The sequence below is a fragment of the Nannospalax galili genome, unplaced genomic scaffold (genome assembly GCF_000622305.1).
Source record: "Nannospalax galili isolate Female #2095 unplaced genomic scaffold, S.galili_v1.0 scaffold511, whole genome shotgun sequence".
Taxonomy (NCBI): domain Eukaryota; kingdom Metazoa; phylum Chordata; class Mammalia; order Rodentia; family Spalacidae; genus Nannospalax; species Nannospalax galili.
Window position 1 is genome coordinate 2,138,599 of NW_008331831.1, and position 16,340 is coordinate 2,154,938.

At 39.3% G+C, this 16,340-nt stretch overlaps 1 long non-coding RNA gene across 2 annotated transcripts in view; it reads left to right on the top strand.

The window, feature by feature from the left end:
• LOC103728978 overlaps nt 1–13,607 on the top strand; it is a 52,085-nt gene extending 38,478 nt beyond the window's left edge. The window contains exon 5 of one of the 2 annotated variants that reach the window (XR_003848512.1): nt 12,716–13,607. This is a non-coding gene — a long non-coding RNA (uncharacterized LOC103728978). Of the gene's footprint in view, nt 1–2,554; nt 2,591–12,715 lie in introns of those variants that run through there. The other variant, XR_003848514.1, reaches the window with a different exon arrangement.
• The last annotated feature ends 2,733 nt before the right edge of the window (nt 13,608–16,340 follow it).

Genomic DNA, 16,340 nt, shown 5'->3' on the forward strand with positions numbered 1-16,340 from the left:
ACCTTGGGCTTCCTCATGAACTGTGACCTGGGAGATGTAAGATAAATAAACCCTTTTCCTCCCCAAGTTGCTATTGGTCAGCATGTTTTGTCACAGCAATGGAGAAACAAACTAGAACACATGAGGACCTGAGTTCAATGCCCAGAACCCTTAAAAAAAAAGAAAAGAAAAGAAAAGCCAAGTGTTTATGATGCAGATACATGAAGCAGAAATCATAGGTTGATTTTTCTGGAGGGCTTTGTTAATTCAGTTTTCATCATGTATGGCCTAAGCATCTGCTCTGTGTTCAGGGAATGCAAACTAATATTAGCTTCATCAACACATAAGAATGAAGGGCAGAAGGAAGGAAGGAAGGAAAAGAGGAAGGCAGGCAAAACTGCTGCTCCAAAGGCAATTAAAAATACTTCTATCTCCTGTTTTTGTATTCATGCCACTCTTTTTATGAGTCCATTATATTTAGCTTAGTTAAATACTGGCCTAGAGTGAAACTGAATAGGCTTTGTTTACATGACTGAGTTTCTTTTCTGTGTGTAGAAACCTGTGTTCATCGAAAGGCAGTTTCTTGTAGGAAGTAATTTGCAATTTTAATAAGTAACATAGCTAAATTGGAGGGAGGTCTTTTGGATTGGACTTTGTTACTAAAAAAATGCTGTTATTTGAGCATTGTATGTGTGTGTTTCAAGCAGATGTCAAGAGGCGCCTGTACAACGTGTTTAAAAGGAGAGAAGAGAGTTTGATACTTTCTGCTCTGATCTCATTCTCTCTCTCTCTCTCTCTCTCTCTCTCTCTCTCTCTCTCCTCTAATGTATTCTTCCTCAAAAGGGCAGAATCCCAGCCTGATGCAGTATGAGAGAAGGGGTTAGTGTGTTCTATAAACTGTTAGCAAGATTGAAAAAATAGCTAATTTAATTGACTCATGCATGGCTCACAGCCACAGCAACGCTTGCAAAATTGCTTCCTGCGCAGGCGTGGTGACCACAGAGAAGGAGAAGTAAAAAGGAAGCAGTGAGATGAGAGCTCTTAGGAAATCTTTAGCAGGGCTTCAACATTTTTGTTAAATTTGTTTTTTAATCATGTGGAGTAATTTCCTCTGGAAAATTAAATGCATGTCAACAAGCATACCATAAAAATACACAAAATTTGCCTAGTATCTTTTTGGTATTAAATGACTTTTCTTGGAAATGCGATGACTTTGGAAACCAACTATTGAAGGCAACCTTTTTTCTTGTGGCTATATTGTTACTAGGAGATTTGTAATCTGCCTTAAACAGGTTACTAAAATAGAAGTTGATGTAACTACTGAGTTTGCTGTTTACATTCAATTAAATGCATTGCTTAGCTGGGCGTGGTGGCACTCGCCTTTGATCCCAGCACTCAGGGTGTAGAGGCAGGCAGATTATCTGTGAGGTCAAGGCTAGTCTGGTCTACTTGGTGAGTTCCAGGACAGCTGGGGCTACAGGGAGACCCTGTCTCAATAAAACAAACAAACAAAAAACCAAACAAAAAAAACTATCAACAAACAATATTCCCATGTATTGTTTTGTTTTGTTTGAGACAGGGTCTCATGTGGCCAAGGCTGGCTTCAACTTGCAATGTAGCTGAGTCTAGACCGAATTCTTTTGCCTCCACTGCCCAAGTGTTGGGATTATGGGTGTGCACCACTGCACCTGGCTGTTTTATATTCATTTAAAAAATTTTATTTTAGATAAAATCCTTCTTTTGCTCTCTTCTTCAAGATGCTCTCTATAGTGATTGGCTTCATCTGTGATTACTACCTGGATTCTCCTTATGTTCTCCTGAAACAAAGATCATTCATTCACTCAGCATCATTAATTCCCTTGCCAGTCACATGCCAAAAGAATGTTCTTTCTGTATGTTCCTTTTACTAATAAAGAATTATCCTATGAAATATAACAAAATTTGATTATTGTTTTAATCTCTAAATTGCTTGACTGATCATTAAGTTAAAGGTAGAGATTTTTTTTCTATATAGTATCTTAAAAGCTTGAGTTGGAATAATGATAATAGTTAATTAACATGCTCTTTGTTATAGACAATTATCTTCTGCATTGTCAAGAAAAAAATTTTTTTTATCTTTTTGAGACAGGGTCTCCCTGTAGTCCCAGTTGCCCTGGAACTGGCTATGTAGACCAGGCTGGCCTTGAACTCACAGAGATCCACCTGCCTCTGTCCCCCAAGGGCTGGGATTAAAGGTGTGCACTACCATATCTGGCCCGTCAAAATATTTTTTAGGCAAAATTTGAACTTCTAAATTAATTTTGTAATTTATTTTTCTGTTTTTTGTTAGATTTAAATTATTTTACTATAAAATAGTTAAATACTATTATTTTGAGTAAAGATTAAAGTCTTTTTTTCCTTTAGAAACTAAACTAAGATCTAAAATTCATTATTAAAGCAATCTAATTTATTTATAAAAATTCATCAGAATGCTTTAATTCTGATGAAATTATAAAAATTTTGAAAAATTATGAAATTATAAAAATTTTTAAAATTTATTATTTTTATGTACATGTGTATTTTGCCTGCATGTAAGGGCACTGTGTCATGCAATGTCCATGGAGGCCAGAAGAGGGCATGTTGGATCCCCTGGAACTGAAGTTATGGATGGTTGTTAGCTGCCATGTGAGTATATGTGTTTATGTAACTTACCAAGTTATAACATGAACTCATACAGGGATCAAATGACTTTAAAGATTGAAAGTTTGACTGAAGGGACCGGAGAGATGGCTCAGTGGTTAAGAGTACTTCCTACTCTTGCAGAGAACCTGGGTTAGTTTCTAGCACTCATATGCTGGGTGGCTAACAACTGTCCATAGCTCCAGTTCCAGGAATCCAACATCCTTTTCTGACCTCCACAGGCACCTGCATGCACATGGTGCACATACATATACACTCAGGTACACGTAAAAATAAATAAATAAACCTGAAAAAAAGCTTGACTTATGTAGTTTATTTTTATATTTATTTATTTTTTTTTTTGTCTTTTTGAGACAGGGTTTCTCTGTAGCCCTAGCTGGCCTGAAACTCACTATGTAGATCAGGCTGGCCTTGAACTCATAGAGACCCGCCTGCCTCTGCCTCCCAAGTGCTAGGACTAAAGGCATGCGCCACCACGCCCGGCTTATGTAGTTTATTTTTAATCAATTCTTTTTTTTTTTTTTTGTCTTTTTGAGACAGGTTCTCCCTGTAGCCCCACCTGTCCTGGAACTCATTATGAAGACCAGGCTGGCCTCAAACTCACAAAGATCTGCCTGCCTCTGCCTCCCAAGTGCTGGGATTAAAGTCATGTGCCACCACGCCCAGCCTATTTTTAATCAGTTCTTAAAGTTATTTATATAGGTGTATGTGTGTAAGTACATACACATATTCAGAACAGAAGAAAAAAATTCATTCTCAATATACTTTACTATTTTTTTCCTGCCCTGCACCCCCATTTTACTATTTTGAATATAGGTTCTCTTTTAGAAAATAAGTCTCTTAGAATAAATTTGGTTGAAAATTCATTGAAAAGTTAATATTTGATTTTTCAGTCCCCTTAAATGATGACACTGATATTCCCAATTCACCTACCTAGCTCTCTGAGGACATATTTGATTTAATCTTGAATTTATCATTATTGAACTAAAATTTAGTATTTGCTGTAGATACCTGGTTTTGGTTTTCTTTGTTTTTTTTTTTTTTTTTTTTTTTTTTTTTTTTGTCTTTTTAAGACAGGGTCTCCCTGTAGCCCCAGCTAGCCTCGAACTCACAAAAGATCCTCCTGCCTCTGCCTCCCAAGTGCTGGGATTAAAGGCGTGCGCCACCACGCCCAGCAGTACCTGTTATTTTTATACATCTCTAGAATTGTAGAGAAAAAATGGTGATTGACTATGCTTTGAATAATTCTTGGCATATATTAAATAAATGTAGAAATATACAGAAATGGAAAGGGAAAGGAACTTTTAAGAACAAGAGCAGCATATAAATCCCATTAAGGGGCAGGAGAGGTGGCTCAGTGGTTAAGAGCACTGGCTGCTCTTGCAGAGGACCCGGGTTTGATTCCCAGCATCCACATGGTGGCTAACAACTGTCCATAACTCTAGTTCCAGAGGATCTGACACCCTCCTTTTACTTTCCGGAGCATTGCACAACACAGATGCACTTAGTACAATGCAAGCAATACATTCATACACATAAAAATTGGTATGTAAAATATTAAATCCCATCAAGTCTCTTTCTTGCACTGTTACGTGCCATGCTACCACATGCCTTTCCAGACTGAGTTCCAACAGTGAGGTTTCCTGTGAGCCTCGTAAGATTTTAATCTTAGGTGGAGGAGCACTTGCCTACTTAGTATGTGGTCTCCAGTACCTCCTCCCCACTTCTCAATCATTCTTGAAGAATTTGGGGATTATGATGAAAAAATAGAAAAGGAAAACACAGCCTTAAAGTCACCACCAGAACCTGTCCTGCTGTCTTCCCCATAGTCTCTGGGCTTGAAACATAGGGGCAGAGGTCAGGTGTAGTTTTGGAAAATGACTGCACTTCTTCCTCCAAAGAAGGCAGCTAGCCAGAGCCATAGGTCATGGTGTCAGCCACTGCCACTGAGTTTTTTCTCCTTCCTTTAGGAGAGCCAACAAATACAGAAAGAGACCTATTTCCAGCAAATCTAGATAAAGAGTAGATATGAATAAATTTAACTCTGACATTGCTGTTCTTTGGCTCCCAAACCACTGCCTGCTTGGCAGAATCATTTACTCTCTCCTCCCAAGTCCAGATTTACATCTATGGGTGGACCTTTATTCTGGAGCTAAAAGGCTGCCACTCAAGTTCTATGGATAAACCCTTTACCTGTGTTTGCAGAACTCCACAGGGCAGCCTAAGCAAATGAATATGTTTGTTGCTAGAACACCAGCTGTTTCCATGGCAGCAAGCCACTGCTGTTTGCTACTCTCTTGACTAATAGCACATACACCTGTTCCTTAAGAAATATGCTTAAAAAAAAAAAAAGCAAATACTTAGTAGGAAATGGTATTACTGCATGGCAGTTTCTCTGTAGCTTTCTAAGAGAAAAGTATCAAGAAATAACTGTATGGAAAAGGTATTTATGTACCTACATGACCCTTCAGTCGTCCATATGTAGGAAAATATTTTATATGATGAATTAATTCATTGTTATAATTTTAGCTCATCATGTAGCACAGAGGCTTTGAATCAACATAGCATACTTCTGAGACTACTTTTTTCCTCTGTGGCACTCACGGGATGAGCAGAGTTTTATGAGTTTTTCAGATATTATACGTGATGTCTTCTTATGAAACTCAACTTTTCTTTTCTCCTACTAGCATCCAATTGTCACCAAAATTACCACTGCTACTGACTGTGACTGATAATCAAAACTAGGACCAGGGTGCATAGATGGAAAGATGAAGGAGGCCGTCAGTGTCATAGTTTTGATTTTCATTTTGTTTTGGTTTGGGGGGCGTTTCTGGTCTTTTTGAGACAGGGTCTTCCTGTAGCCTCAACTGGCCTGGAACTCACTATGCAGACCAGGCTGGCCTTTAACTCACAGAGATCTGCCTGCCTCTGCCTCCCAAGTGCTGGGGTCTAACCCATTTCATTGTTTTACAAGTCTGCTACTGCCAACATCTACCCACAAGTGGCAAACACCTGACTGACGAATGCCACAGTCTATGCCAAGAGCGAGTCTCCTGTTGTTGATGTGATCACTAATTTATACAGTTCTTAATCTCTCAACTTTATCATCTCCCTAATGCCCTAAGACCCAAGCATAAATTTGTGATAACTGGGCTGGAGAAAAATTTAATTGATGGACCCTGCCATTCTCCACTAATACTGACACTCCAAGCAGGAATACACACACACACACACACACACACACACACACACACACACACCATTTCTATTCTTTTTTTCCTTCCTTCCTTCTTTCCTTCCTTCCTCTTTCTCTCTCTTTCTTCTTTTTCTTTCTTTCCCTCTCTTTCTTTCTTTCTTTCTTTCTCTTTCTTCTTTTTCTTTCTTTCTCTCTCTTTCTTTCTTTCTTTCTTTCTTTCTTTCTCTTTTTTTCCTTCTTTCTTTCCTTCTTTCTTTCCTTCTTTCAGCTGTCCTATTATGTACTCAGGCTGGCCTCAAATTCACAGCAATCCTTCTGCCTCTGTCCCTCAAACATGGGAATTAGTCATGTGCCACCATGCCCAATTTCAGATTTCTATGGCCTCTTTTTTTTTTTTTTCTGGTCTTTTTGAGACAGGGTCTCCCTGTAGCCCCAGCTGTCCTGGAACTCTCTATGTAAACCAGGCTGGCCTTGAACTCACAGAGATCTGCCTGCCTCTGCCTCCCCAGTGTTGGGATTAAAGGCATGGGCCACCATGCCTGGCTGAATGCACTCTTTTAAAAGAAAGAGCATGCATTCATCTGGGTGGTAATGATGTTTCTTTCTGTTTCTGCCTAGAAACAGATTCTGATTCTTGTTTCACTGTAGCTGTTCTCCTGAAAATGTCCAAGTGTAGGAGATTGACATTCTAATTTAGACCCTCACTATGCCTCACCTAGACTGTCCAGCTGATGCTCATTATCTATGGGGATCATGTTCCTTGGTTCCAGTAGATACCTGAAATCAAGGTTGGTACAGAACCCTGTATATATAATGTGGTTTTTCTTGTACATAATATAATAAAGTCTAACTTAGAAATTGGACAAGCTAGGAGATTAACAGTACTAATAAAATAGAGCAATTATAAGTTATATAAATTTAATCTTTCTCCCAATATCTTGTGCTTTTACATTTTCAGGAAAAGGAAGCATGTTGCAGTTTCTCTTTGACATATCCTAATTGCCAGTGTCAGTTATCTTGCATTACTAAGCAGAAAATGGTTTACTTGAACACAAGTATTGTGATACCATGACCATCTATCTGATTAGCTGGTTACCAAGTGAATAAAGGGCAGGTAACATAAACAATGTGGATACACTGGACAAAGTGATGAATCACATCTTTGGCAGACAGAGGGAGTGGGCATGGAGATTTTCATCTTGCTACTCAAAATGTCATGCAGTTTAGAAATTATTTCTGGAACTTTACATTTAGTATTTTTGGCCATGACTGACTACAAGTAACTGAAAGTGTGAAAGCGTAAATCTCGGAGAAAGAGTTGGGGGACTGTATTGCTTGTGATTTGTCTCAGTCTGATGTAATCAATATTAGAAGCAGATAATCTCCATTCTGAAAAATATGAAGTGAGGGCTGGTGGACAGCTCAGTGGATAAAGGCACCTACCACCAAGCATGACAATGTGAGTTCAATACTCAAGGTCTGCAGGGTGGAAAGAGATAACTGACTCCAACAAGTTGTCCTCTGATCTCCCCATGTGTACCATGTCACACATGTGTTTGTGCATGCACAGAAATAAATAAAATGAGGCTGGAGAGATGGCTCAGCAGTTAAGAGCACTGATTGCTCTTGTAGAGGACCTGGGTTGGATTCCCAGCACCCACATGACAGCTAACAACCATTCATAACTCCAGTTCCAGGGGCTCTGATGCCTCCTTCTGACCTCCTGCTGGCACTGCATGACACGGGAGCAAGCAATACACTTATATACATAAAATTAAAAAAATTAAAAATAAATAGATAACATTTGAGAGGCAGAGGCAGGCAGATCTCTGTGAGTTCAAGGCCAGTCTGGTCTACATAGTTGAGTTCCAGGCCAGCTGCAGGGGGACCCTGTCTCAAAAAGGCCAAAAAAGAAAAGAAAAATAGAAAAAATGTAGTAAAAATATGAACTGATTCCCTAATACAGTAGTCTATAGACTATAGCCTGTGGGTCAAATCCAGCCACCTGTTTTTGTATAACATGTACACTGAGAATGATTTTTACAGATGAACATTTATAATTCATATATTGATAGGCACACTAACTTTGAATCCCAATTATTCATATAATAGAACTTTATTATGAAAAATTATGCTCAATTATAGTATAATTATAATTTCATTAAAAATCCACAGAAATTTGTTTTCTCTCTTATCATGTAGTTGCTTACATAATATCACTAATTTTGCATCTAGACATTGCAAAACTTAAAATATTTACTGTCTGGCTCTTTATAGAAAAAGGTTGCCAACATCTGCCCTAGCACATTTACAATAATAGTCAAGTACTTTGGTCTGAAGCTCAAGGACCGGCCTGACCTTTCCTGGGTCTCTTTATAGTCTCACCCTGACCCCAACCTCTCCTTTCACTGTCGATTTATTGTTTGGCATTCCCCGGGCCTGTGGTCTTTTTGCTGTTACTTTCCCTTGGAATGTCCAGCCCATCTATTAATACTAGAGTCTTTACTTTTCTAAGAGTTCTTCCAAGATGCCTGCTGGTAGATTATATAATTGCCTCATGTGTTCTATTTATTGCACAACATACCTCAAGTTCTCAGCTAATTAGGGTGATAAGACTATGTATGCATTGGGGCAAGGAGTGAAGAAAATGCAGGCCATCGCAGTCAAACTAGTTCTATTTGGTTTTTGTTTGGTTGTAGACCCTGACTTCAAACTTCTGGGTTCAAGCTATCCTCCTCTCTCAGCCTTCCAAATATCTGAGACTTCAGACGTACACCATTGGACCTATCAAATTATAATTTGAATTATATTATAGCGTTCATGTAAACTTACAATTACATTAAACTACAATTACATCAGTGTGTGTAGAACACATTCATTCCTTGACTTTCTGACAGCCATCCTCCCATTTTCTAACTGCTGCTGTGATTTTCTTTTTAGCCACATGATCAGAGAGCAGTTCTACCTTCAGTCTAAAGTGAAGTTCATGACTTTAGCCTAGGCCAGTCAGGGCAGTTCCTTTGCCAAAGTGTTCAGAGATAGATATGTGACCTAGGCTGCAGTAAGTGTTGGAACATCTGCTTGGAATATGAAGTGCGAAATGTGCAGTGTAAGTAGCACCTTGTCACTAAAGAGGAAGAATTTTCTAGGAAAGGAGTCCATGTAAAGAAGTGGAGCTGGAGACAAAAATAGAACTATTCCTTGGTCCTTTATATTCAGCCACATCTAAAGCTAGATCTAATTTAAGTTTAGTCATTTCATTCTCTTTTTTCCCCCTTGTTTAGGAGGGGTTTCTGTCTATAGAAATCATAAACTCCATGAGCATATGGTGGTGCATGCCTTTAATCCCAGCACTTGGGAGACAGAGACAGGCAAGGGGATCTCTGTGGGTTCCAGGCCAGACTGGTCTACACATCAAGTTCTAGGCCAGCCAGGGTTCTGTACTGACATCCTGTCTCAAAAAAAAAAAAAAAATCCTGATTGAAGGACACATTTATATTATATTTTCTATTACTCTATAAATGTCATTATAAAGTATGATAAAAGTATAAAACAGTGGTGGATGAGAGTTCCCTAAGTGCATCATCCAGGATGTTGGGCTTTGCCACTCACAAGCCACCATCTCTACACCGTTTTCATCCTCTCTAAGCAAACTTGCCATGTCATTCAAGAGATTTCAAAATAATAATGACTTATTCTTAAAATGCAAAGCTAATGAATTGGGACTGGCAGTGTGAATCTGTAGTACAGTTCATTGTTTGCATAAACAAGGCCTGTGTTCAGTCCCAAAACCCTACCCCAAGTGGAAAAATTAAAACTAATGAAACTTTTGACTCTACTTCCCATTCTTTGTGAAATTCAAGATAATACAGATGTACATATGATTGGAAATGGATGTTATTACTAGATTGATACAATATAGAAACTACTATAGATTATAGCAGTAGAGGTCTTCATAGCTCCATCAATCATTTATGCTTTTTATTACATTTTTTTTGTTTGTTTTTTGGTCTTTTTTGAGACAGGGTCTCCCTATAGCCCCAGCTGTCCTGGAACTCACTATGTAGACCAGGCTGGCCTTGAACTCACAGAGATCCACCTGCCTCTGCCTCCCAAGTGCTGGGATTAAAGGCATGTGCCACCATGCCCGGCATTTTTTTTTACATTTTAGTGTGTGTGCATGCACATGCATATGTGTACATGTGCACATACACATATGTGTGCACATGGCCATGGCATGCATGTGGCAGTCAGAGAACAACTTGGGAGAATTGTTCCTGTCCTTCCACCATATGCTACCTTGGAATTAAATTCAGATTTATCAAGCGAGGCTGCAACGAACTTTACCTGCTGAGTCATCTCACTTGGCCCTATTTTTAAATATGAATATATACATATGTCTATGTTTACTGTTTGATTTTAAAATTTGTTTATTCAAATATTAAATTATTGAGAGATAATTGTATTATATAGAACTGACCATGGGCAGAAGGTATAGGGAATAGCAGTGGAATACCTTCAAAACCAGAACCTGTGCTTCCACTCACTACAGGAAAATGGAGACTGGACTTACCATGCCATCTTTTTTAGCTTTTTAAAAAAAATTTTATGAGCGAGCATAGTGGCCCACACCTTTAATCCCAGCACTCAGGAGGCAGAGGCAGGCGGATCTCTGTGAGTTCAAGGCCAGCCTGGTCTACATAGTGAGTTCCAGGACAGCTGGGGCTACAGGGAGGCCCTGTCTCAAAAAGCCCAAAAAAAAATTTTTTTTGAGAATTTCATACATGCATACGATGTGTTTTTATCAAATCCATGCCAACTCCCTCCCCATGCCATCTTAAGTAGCTAGAATACCGTGTGAGGCATACGAAGCAATGTTTTTCAGACATTGGACAAGAGGCCATTTAGGACTGTGATCCCCCACATAAGGGGATGAGATGAGGTAAGAGCCCTCTGGGGTCTGCAGCTCCAGGCCACAGTGCAGCAGGGGAACACCAGCAAAGCCCAGGGATCTCCTGGCTTCAGGAGGCCAAATTGGGAATTTAGGGCAGCTAAAATTAACAGGCAAAGTATCAAAGAAAAGAGAACTGAACAGAGAAACAGAGTCACTCGCAGAGATTTAGGTGAAGTGCAAAGAAACTACCAAGGCTGAAAAAGGAACCAAGAGAATGAACAGGAAAGAAAATCCCTAGAGGGTGATTCCCACAGGACTGTGAGAGTTTGTGTCCCACCAATGCTGGGCACAGAAAGGTGCTGGCTCAGGGGTGAGTCAAAGTAGCCCTAGACTTAAGGCTGTTTTGACACACGGGCTCAGTGGTTGCCTGAGGCTGGGGGGAAAATGGGGGAATTTCCTGTAAATGCTCACTTAAGGGAATTTTTTTTTTGTAGTAGTGGAAATGTTCTAAAATTGGATTATGGTGATGGTTATACAACTTTATAAATTTACTGACTGATTCAAGTGCATATGTCTGGCGGTTATATTTTATCACTTACAAAATTTTATTTTTATGTGTATGAGTGTTATGCCTGCACGTAGGTAAGTACACCCATGTCATGCAGTGCCAGCGGAGGACAAAAGAGGCTGTCAGATCTGTTAGCTGCCATTGGGTGCTGGGATTTGAACCCAGGTCTTCTGCAAGAACAATTAATGTTCTTAACTGCTGAGCCATCTCTCCAGCCCCTCACAAATTATATCTCAATAAAGTTGTAAACAACCAACCAGATATACTATATATCACCAAGTGATTTTTTTTTTTTTTTTTTTTTTTTTAAACAGGGTCTCCCTGTAGCCCCAGCTGTCCTGAACTCACTATGTAGACCAGGCTGGCCTTGAACTCACAGAGATCTACCTGCCTCTGCCTCCTAAGTGCTGGGACTACAGGCGTGCGCCACCACACCCAGCTTTACCAAGTGATTTTTAAATATTCTTTTTATAGTTTGTACTGTGATTTTGTTTGGAAATGTGACTGTGTATCTTCCATTTGACTGTTAAGTTTACTGAGGGTAATAAGTTACCCTTGTAACTTCTCTAGTGAGTAGGTGAGTTCCCTACATATAAAACGTAATTAAATATTTGTTGTATGTTTTTGAGTGGTTTGTTGAGTGTTTTTTTTTCCCCCCTTTTGGTCTTTTTTGAGACAAGTTCTCCCTGTAGCCCCCAGCAGGCCTAGAACTCATCATGTGGATCAGTCTGGCCTCATTCTCACAGAGATCTACCTGCCTCTGCCTTTTGAATGCTAGGATTAAAGGTGTGTGCCACCCGTGTCCAGCCCTGTTGTGTAGGTTTTTAAATTTTAATTATTTTTATTTTATGTGTATGACTGTTTTTCCTGCACGAATATAAGTGCACCCACGTGTGCAGTGCCTATGGAGGTCAGAAGAGGGTGTCAGATCCCCTGGAACTGGAATTATAGATGGTTGTTAACCACTATCTGAGTACAGGAAACCAAATCCAGGTCCTCTGCAAAGGCAGCCAGTACTCTTAATTGCTGAGCCATCTCTCTAGCACCTTTAATTGTATATTTTATGGCATATTTCTTGCTTATTGTATTTCCAGCTTTGACTTCTCCTTGTCAGCTAAACTTTGTTGCATTGCTTATTCTACCATCACAAATATTAGCGATACAAAGCATATTATTATTTGCTCATGAATATATTTCTAAACACTACTGTAGTGTAAAAGCTTCTCAGATGTGACTGCAGCAAAGTCTGAAGAGGCAGATAAATTGAGCAAGAGAAGGACTGATTTGCATTTCCTGTTTCATTAAAAATAATGAATGTAGTGCAGAGGGGGAGATGGGAAGAGGGTGTTGTCATTTAAAATTTGTGTTTACCTCAACAATTCCTTCTGCTTTTCTGTAGAATGTTTTCACTGTACAAAGGAGAGAAACAAAGGTACTGACTGAGTGGTTAAAGCACGTGGTGCAAGCCTGAGGACCGATGTTCAGATCCCCAAACCCGTATGAAAGCCAAGTGGATATGACAGCACATCTCCAATTCCAGCACTTGGAAGATGGAGACAGGATTCCAGACGCATGGTCGCCAGACCAGACCTATCGGCAAGCTCTGAGTTCAGTTGAGAGTCCCTTTCTCAACACATAAGATGGAGAGCCATTGAAGAGGACTCCCCATATCAACCTTGGGCCTCTACAGGCATGTGCACACACACACTCATGCACTACACACTCACATGTGTCATGAACACACACATGAAAAAGAAAAGAAAAACCATAAGTATGTCTATTAAACTTGTGAATTACAGCACAGAAAAGAAAAAATTAAAAATTTCTTTTCAGAAACCAGAAAGCCTACAAAAGGACACACGTTGGTCCAGTGGCTATCCAAACAAATATGGAGAAATTCGTGAAAACCACTTCCAATATTGTATTGCTCTAACCCAAAATTCTTGAGGAAAAATAAAACGCCCAAAATGACCGTTCTATGTAAACTGAATAAAAATAAGGCATAATTTTGGGTAAAAATCCTTTGAGTCAGATGGAATTAGTTCAACTACTAAAAACAAATCTGGTCCTGAATTAGTAAACAGATGATTCACAAATGCTACTTGTGTGAAACTGATGTAGAACACCAATCACCTACTTTAGGTATCCTGAGTTTTCTGGAAATCATTTTTTTGCCTTTTAAAAATATTTTGTTTATTATTTTTATTTTATATGCATGACTATATTGCCTCCATGTATATAAGTAAACCTGTGTTGTGCAATATCATCGGAGGTCAGAAGAGTGTGTCAGATTTCCCTGGAACTGGAATTACAAATGGTTTTCAACTGCCATGTGGGTGTTGAGAATTGAACTCAGGTCCTCTGCAAGAGCAGCCAGCCAGTGCTCTTAATGGCTGAGCCATCTCTCCAACTCCACTCCTTTGTTTTAACTTGGAGCAACTTTGGATACATGACTTTCTATTTTTCCCCATGTAAGAATAAACCCACCTTATTAATACCAGAACTTTAAGAATGTGTTTTAGCTTATAAACTTGTAAAGAAAAGTTATAAGGAAGGTTGATAAAAGATGTTTAGAAGATTCAACTTATTGAAATTTATCTTGATATGTTAATCTTTAATAATTCTGGATATTGAGACCCATGTGTACCAGAAATATCCCCTGCCCTTGCAAATATCTCTGGGATCAGATAACACGTTTTTATCATGAATTTCTTAACCTCTAGCAAAATAAACATGGATGATACAAGGCTTTTTTTGTTTTATATTTCACTGTGTGGCTTTCTGGTCTTTCCCTTATCTTTAAATTTTTTTAAATTTAAAAATATTTTATTAGCATTGCTTTCTTTAAGATGTAACATGATTACACTGAAAGATTTTGTATAGGTTGGAGAATTTGGAAAGGGAGTGAATGGCAAGCTCACATTACAGGAACAGTGACACATTATCAAAGGATCTCTCTCTAACTAGAAGCCTGCCCTTTTGGCTAGGATGGCTAGTCAGTAAGTTCTTGGGTATACAGGCATACTCAGACATGCCCAGCTTTTTACATGAGTGCTGGGGATTTGAACTCAGGTCTTCATTCTTGCAGAGCAAGTACACTTACCCACTAAACCATCTCTCCAGCCTCAATTTCCCACCTTTAAAAAAGAATGTAAGTATGCTGGGTGTGGTGGTGTGCCTCCCAGCTCCCAGGAGGCAGACAGGTGGATCTCTTCAAGATCGAGGCTACCCTGGTTCACATTGTGACTTCCAGGTGGTCTGTGACTAGGGAGACCCTGTCAAAAAAACAAAACAAAACAAAACAAAAAAAGAATGTAAGAGAAGGGAATGTAGCTCACTGGTACAGCTTTCCGACTACGCATGAGACCCTGAGTGTGAGCTCCAGCACTGCAAAAAGAAAAACAATTATTGGAAAAAGTGGGGAGAGGTGATGGGGGAGCTGAAGAGTTGAGTCAGTGGATAAAGGCACTTGCTGCCAAGTCTGACAAACTGAGTTCCATCCTTAGACCCCAAATGGTAGAGGAGAATGAACTCTGCGAGTTGTCCTCTGACCTCCACATGCAAGCTGTGGCATATATGCATGTGTATACATGTTTGGGGACACACACACACAAACAAATGAATGTAAAAAATATGCAAAGATAATTACATCTTAGAATATAAATTTGAAATTCTATATGTCTGTCATAATTTTTTAATATTATTTACTGACAAAACTGCACTACCAAGTGTTAGTAATAATGTGAGCCCATGTATGTGCCTGGGCACTCATGTACATACACCACACATACCACATACACCCACACAAATAAATAAAATAGAAACAAAAAGATGAGGAATTCAGTTAGTGAAGTTCTGGAGGGCTAAGATGGAAATTAAAAAGATAATAGCACAGCTGTGATTATTTGAGTTCATTTGAATGGTTTTTTATTTTTTCACTTACTAGGATTTAACCAACTTTCTTATTTATTTACAAGTACTTAATTATGCTATGTAACTTAAAACAATGAGATAAAAGTATGTCATAATTCTTTTTTGTTTGTTTGTTTTTTTAGACAGGGTCTCCCTATAGCCCCAGCTGGCCTGGAACTCACTATGTAGATCAGGCTGACTTTGGCCTTGAACTCACAGAGATCTGCCTGCCTCTGCCTCCCAAGTGCTGGTGCTAAAGGTATATGCTACCATGCCTGGATATAATTCATTCTTATATCAGTTTGCTTCTCATATTATCTCTCTTGTTCCATAGAATTATTAAAAAATGAAGTTTTAGGGCCTAGAGCGATGGCTTAACAGTTAAGAGCACTGGCTGCTCTTGCAGGGGACCTAGGTTCGGTTCCCAGCACCCACATGATGGCTAACAACTGTCAGTAACTCCAGTTCTAGGAGATCTGACACCCTCTTTGGGCCTCCATGGGCACTGCACACACCTGGTGCACTTATATACACACAGACAAAACATTCATACAGTTAAAATAAAAATTAATTAAAATATTTTAAAAAATAAATGGAGTGTTGCAGGCTGGAGATGGCTCAGTGGGTAAGAGCACTGGTTGCTCTTACAGAGGACCCACATATTGAGTCCTAGCATCCACATGGCGGCTAATAACTGCCTGTAACTTCAGTTCCAGGGAAACCCAATACCCTCTTCTGACCTCTGTGGGCATTGAATGACATGAGTGCACTTACATACATGCAGGCAATACACATGTACATATAAATAAAAATAACAAATAAAATATTAAAGAAGTGTGCATAAATTTGCTCTCTCTCTCTTCATATATATAGATCTTGTTTTGTTTGAGACAGAGTCTTGCTGGGTAGCCCAGGCTTGCCTTGAACTCTCTCCATCCGTCTGCCTTAGCCTCTCCTGAAAGCAAGGACTGACAGATGTGCACCACCATGATCAGCCTTCATTTTTTGAGAGAGCTAAAGGGAGTCATCAAGATGATTCAGCAGGCAAGAGTGCTTGTCCTGGCAGCTGATATCCTGAGTTTGATCCACAGAATCCATGGTGGAGGAAGCTG